Source organism: Staurois parvus, unplaced genomic scaffold, assembly GCF_062004578.1.
Source record: "Staurois parvus isolate SC_StPar_1 unplaced genomic scaffold, SC_StPar_1.0 ptg000213l, whole genome shotgun sequence".
NCBI lineage: Eukaryota > Metazoa > Chordata > Amphibia > Anura > Ranidae > Staurois > Staurois parvus.
Window position 1 is genome coordinate 2,560,299 of NW_028318009.1, and position 6,327 is coordinate 2,566,625.

At 43.4% G+C, this 6,327-nt stretch overlaps 1 protein-coding gene across 1 annotated transcript in view; it reads right to left on the reverse strand.

Annotated features, from left to right (window-relative positions):
• CTSS (cathepsin S) overlaps positions 1–4,073 on the reverse strand; it is a 45,498-nt gene extending 41,425 nt beyond the window's left edge. The window contains exon 1 of the mRNA XM_089678958.1: positions 3,918–4,073. The gene's annotated coding sequence lies outside the window, so the exon portion shown is untranslated. The remainder of the gene's footprint in view (positions 1–3,917) is intronic.
• Positions 4,074–6,327: the final 2,254 nt, after the last annotated feature.

The following is a 6,327-nucleotide window of genomic DNA, read 5'->3' on the forward strand; positions in this document are numbered from 1 at the left end:
ACCAACACTGGGGCACTATTCCTCCCCCTAATACCATAGATGGGACACTATTCCTCCCACTGACACCAACACAGGGCACTATTCCTCCCCCTAATACCATAGATGGGGCACTTTGCTTATCTTTATCCGGCCCTTGGGGCACTCTTCGTCCCTCTAATAAAAGGCACTATTCTTCCCACTGACACCAACAGTGGGCCATTTTTCTTCCTACTGACACCAATGAAGGGGCACTGTTCCTCCCATTGACACCAACACTGGGGCACTATTCCTCCCCCTAATATCATAGATGGGGCACTATTGCTCCCACTGACACCAACACTGGAGCACTATTCCTCCCCCTAATACCATAGATGGGGCACTATTCCTCCCCCTAATACCAATGATGGGGCACTATTCCTCCCATTGACACCAACATTGGGACACTATTCCTCCCCCTAATACCAATGATGAGGCACTATTCCTCCCCCTAATAGCAATGATGGGGCACTATTCCTCCCCCTAATACCATAGATGGGGCACTATTCCTCCCCCTAATACCATAGATGGGGCACTATTCCTCCCCCTAATACCATAGATGGGGCACTATTCCTCCCCCTAATACCATAGATGGGGCACTATTGCTCCCTCTAATACCATAGATGGGGCTTTGTTTACTCACACTGACACCAAGACATTTTCTACTTCTACTGGCCACAGTCCGGCCCCCCTAAAGCCTGAAGGACAGAAAACCGACCCTTTGGTTAGAAAGTTTCTAGACCCCTGCAATAGAGTATGCAATGAATGTAAGCCCCATCGGTTTTTTTGCCTTCTGTGTCCTGTTGCGGAGATTTCCTTTCCATCCTGTTCTGGATACACAACAGGAAGTTGAGGAGGAAATCTCTCTAAAGTCAGGGGAAATCCCCTCTTGGACCATTGTTACCCAAATAGGTGTCCCCATCTAAAGATTTCTTATCAACTTTTGTTTTCATGACAACTTTCTTTCCCAGTGACAGTGGCCACCAGGACAAATCGCAGCAAATCTCTCTAACAGAGCTCTGGGTAACAGTGGAAACCTGACAGGGCTGCTCAAACATTTGTAAGGAAACTCTGAAACATCGATCTTCAGAGCAATACTACCATTATGGACTCAACAACTTTCGTATGAAGACACAGAAAAATTGAATTTAGTTCCCTTGCCAGTTTTTGATTTCATGCATTTCTATATGTACAATTTTTTTCACAATGAAAACCACATTCACGGTTAGAATTTATTTTGTTTAAGGAAAATTATCCATTCTTCTCCTTTGATTTCCTCAATCAACCTCAGACAATCATTGATTTTGACCTTATTAGAAAATTGACTCAAGGTTTCAAAAGCTAAATTTTTTTTAACAAAAATTTTTGAATTTAGAAAACTTGAACCCTAAAGAGGATCTTCACCCTAGAAAAAAAATTTAAAGTCAGCAGCTACAAATCCTGCAGCTGCTGACTTTTAATAGAAGGGCAACTACCTGTCCAAGGATTTAGCGCCATCCTCACCCGGACTGGTAATTTGCAGGTTCCTTGCCGGAATCTTTACTGTGGGAAGCTAGCCGTGACTCCTTGCGACTTCACAGCCAGTTTCCCACTGCGCATGCGCAAGCCACACTGCACTTTGTGAATGGTCCTGCAGTCTTCTGGGACCTGTAATGTGTCCCAGAAAGCTTTGGGCAAAAAAAAGGGGGAGCTAAACTTCCGCTGGGATCACCTAGCAGAAGTGGGAGTGGGTACCTATTAAAACTAGATAGCCGCTCCCCAAAATAAAGTACTATGTGCCAAATGTGGAAGAGGAGGGTGGGAGGATAACATAAAGTGGAGCGTCCCCTTCAGAGTGAAGTTCCCTTTCAAAGTGTAAGTTCACCTTTTCAGAAAAAATGTAAAACTGAACTAACACTGATCACATAACCCCCTCCGGTCCCCACTGCACTTACCACCATGGATGATTAGCTTTCACTGTTCATGTAGCCGGTGCAGGGGTCCAGGAATCTGAAAGCAGGGACGGATCACAGCAACTCATACTGCTCAAGGGCAGCACAGTGGCTAAATGGTTAGCACTTCCTCCTGGCAGTACTAGGGTCTTTGGTTCAAATCTCAACCATGGCACCACCTGCCTGGAGTTTGCATGTTCTCCCTGTTCCTACGTGGGTTTCCTCTTGGTACTCTGGTTTCCTCCCACACTCCAAAGACAGGTAGGTGAATTGGATCCTGTCTAAATTGGCCCTAGTATGTGTATGTATGAATGTGAGTTAGGGACCTTAGATTGTACACCCCTTGAGGGTTAGGGACCTTAGATTGTACATCCCTTGAGGGTTAGGGACCTTAGATTGTACATTCCTGGAGGGTTAGGGACCTTAGATTGTACATTCCTGGAGGGTTAGGGACCTTAGATTGTACATTCCTGGACGGTTAGGGACCTTAGATTGTACGCCCCTTGAGGGTTAGGGACCTTAGATTGAACGCCTTTTGAGGGTTAGGGACCTTAGATTGTAAGCCCCTTGAGGGTTAGGGACCTTAGATTTTTATGCCCTTTGAGGGTTAGGGACCTTAGATTGTACGCCCCTTGAGGGTTAGGGACCTTAGATTGTACGCCCCTTGAGGGTTAGGGACCTTAGATTGTACACCCCTTGAGGGTTAGGAACCTTAGATTGTACGCCCCTTGAGGGTTAGGAACCTTAGATTCTACGCCCCTTGAGGGTTAGGGACCTTAGATTGTACACCCCTTGAGGGTTAGGGACCTTAGATTGTACACCCCTTGAGGGTTAGGGACCTTAGATTTTCCCCCCCTTGAGGGTTAGGGACCTTAGATTGTACACCCCTGGAGGGTTAGGGACCTTAGATTGTACGCCCCTTGAGGGTTAGGGACCTTAGATTTTTCCCCCCCCTTGAGGGTTAGGGACCTTAGATTGTACACCCCTGGAGGGTTAGGGACCTTAGATTGTACACCCCTTGAGGGTTAGGAACCTTAGATTGTACGCCCCTTGAGGGTTAGGAACCTTAGATTCTACGCCCCTTGAGGGTTAGGGACCTTAGATTGTACACCCCTTGAGGGTTAGGGACCTTAGATTGTACACCCCTTGAGGGTTAGGGACCTTAGATTTTCCCCCCCTTGAGGGTTAGGGACCTTAGATTGTACACCCCTGGAGGGTTAGGGACCTTAGATTGTACGCCCCTTGAGGGTTAGGGACCTTAGATTTTTCCCCCCCCTTGAGGGTTAGGGACCTTAGATTGTACACCCCTGGAGGGTTAGGGACCTTAGATTGTACGCCCCTTGAGGGTTAGGGACCTTAGATTTTTCCCCCCCCTTGAGGGTTAGGGACCTTAGATTGTACACCCCTGGAGGGTTAGGGACTGATGTGATTGTATAATATATATTTAAAGCGCTGCGTAAATTGATGGCGCTATATAAGTACCTGTAATAAATAATGTGCTGGCACATGAACACTTTGACCAATCAGAATCTCTCTGATCTGTTCCGGGGTCCCTTCTGAAAAGGTGAACTTACACTTCAAGTTTAAGTGTATGTAAAGAAAAAAAATTTTTTGTTTGAAAAAATACTTTTTTTTTTAAACCTTCAGTCAATTTTCTAAAATGGTCAAATTCCTGCCGGTTTTCACCTGCATTGATGAGGAAAATCGAAGGGGAAGGCTGGGTATGTTTTCTTGAATGAGCAAAATTCCGACTGCTTTCTGTTTGGGAAAAATCGTACTTATTGCAATGCACATTTTTTTTTCTGAAAAGGTGAATTTACACTTCAACTAGAAACGTCTACAAAAGGTGGAGCTAGGGAGTTTTCCCAGAACCAGCATGTCGGCTCAGATTAAAAAAGAAAAAACTATTACAACACCTGTTTCCGTTCAATCTCTTTCATACGACACAAACGAATATAATTGTTGACTTACCTCGGTGGGGAGTGTTGTCTAAAGGTACGGTTTGGACTTTATGTATCGACTTCCGATCTGTAGCTTGGTGTGGAAAGACTGAGAAACGAGAATGACGGGAGTTCTACTTATAAGTCTGCTGGAGGAACAGGAAGACAGAGGACAGTTTATTTTCACTTTCGTCATGTCATATGTCTTTTCTCCAATCACTGACTGCAGCTGTTATTTCCCTTTTCTGGCTTTCTACAGACCCATCAGCCCATCGGGTTTCCTTCTAAACTACAGTAGACTATTGCAAGTCTACATCTCCACATCAAAGGACCCCATAGAACAACTTGTAGCAAAGGAAGTAAAAAATATTGATACTAACCATATGGAAGAAAAATATATTTGAAATATATTTTAAAAATATTATCCCCAAATTATATTGCCATATATTTGAAATGCTACAATTTTGGCCATATTCAATATATTTAAAAATATATTTCAATAAATATATATATACGGCCGTATTCAATAAATTTCAAAATATATTTCAATAAATATATACACTGTATGTTGAAATGAATTTTTATTACAAAATATATGAAAAATATTTTTAAAAATACATTTTAAATATACTGTATGTCTCTCAAAATACAAATCTACATTTTTGGAATGCATTTACAAATATATGTAAATATATATGTTAAAATGACTTTTTTATATGTTAAAAAAAAATCTGAAGAATAGATTTAAAAAATATATATTTTTTGGAAAACGTAGGTTAAAAAAGTCTGTTTAGCCGCGTTTGCATACCGCGTTTATGAGCGTTTGCGTTTAGAAGTGTTTTTTAAAGATAACCTCAGGAGACCTTCCAAAACGCCCAGAATGCACTGAAAAACAGTAAAAAATTAACCATTTCAGACATTGTGAGAGAAATAGAGAGAGCAGAAGCAGAGAGAGCAGGATGTGTTGAGATTAGCTGTCTTTTTTTTTTTGTGGTGCTTGGATGTGTTCCGGCTCATTTCTGTGCAGAAATTATTGCAGCGGTGTCTAACATTTTCTTTCATGCGAAACCTCAAAGTATGGTGTATCGGGTCCATTTGAGTATCGGGAAAATGCTTTGCATGCATTTTTGCATGATGAAACAAGGCTCTGGACAGCATTTGGAAATGGAAGAGTTAAAAAAAATTTCCAAACGCAAACGCTTATAAACGCGGTTAGCCACGTTTACAAGCGTTTGGCGTTTGTAACGCTGATAAAATCAACTCCTGAATGCAAGTTTGTTGCGTTCAAAAAAACGAATGTAAACTCAACTGCCTGTAAATGAGGATGTGTACATGGATACATAGGAGAACATTAGGGAGAGTTCAGGGGCTGCTGGAAAAAAACACAGAAAATCTCCTAAATGTGAGTTTATCAGCTGCAGTGTACATGGAGCATAACAAGTCCAGACCTGCAGGGATGGCTGGCTGCCTGGCCCTGCATGTTTGGACTCAGGCCAGCCATACATGGGTTGATTTCTGAACGATTTTTAATAAAAAATTGGACCTAAGAATAATCGACCGATGTTATTGGGGCAATGGCACCGGCCGATTGATTTATTTATTTATTTCAGGTACTGATATAGTGCTGTCAATTTTACGCAGCGCTTTACATACAGATATATTGTACATTCACATCAGTCCCTAACCCTCAAGGGGCGTACAATCTAAGGTCCCTAACCCTCAAGGGGCGTACAATCTAAGGTCCCTAACCCTCAAGGGGCATACAATCTAAGGTCCCTAACCCTCAAGGGGTGCACAATCTAAGGTCCCTAACCCTCCAGGAATGTACAATCTAAGGTCCCTAACCCTCAAGGGGAGTACAATCTAAGGTCCCTAACCCTCAAGGGGCGTACAATCTAAGGTCCCTAACCCTCAAGAGGCGTACAATCTAAGGTCCCTAACCCTCAAGGGAAGTACAATCTAAGGTCCCTAACCCTCAAGGGGTGTACAATCTAAGGTCCCTAACCCTCAAGAGGTGTACAATCTAAGGTCCCTAACCCTCAAGGGGAGTACAATCTAAGGTCCCTAACCCTCAAGGGGTGTACAATCTAAGGTCCCTAACCCTCAAGGGGTGTACAATCTAAGGTCCCTAACCCTCAAGGGGTGTACAATCTAAGGTCCCTAACCCTCAAGGGGAGTACAATCTAAGGTCCCTAACCCTCAAGGGGTGTACAATCTAAGGTCCCTAACCCTCAAGGGGTGTACAATCTAAGGTCCCTAACCCTCAAGAGGCGTACAATCTAAGGTCCCTAACCCTCAAGGGGAGTACAATCTAAGGTCCCTAACCCTCAAGGGATGTACAATCTAAGGTCCCTAACCCTCAAGAGGTGTACAATCTAAGGTCCCTAACCCTCAAGGGGAGTACAATCTAAGGTCCCTAACCCTCAAGGGGTGTACAATCT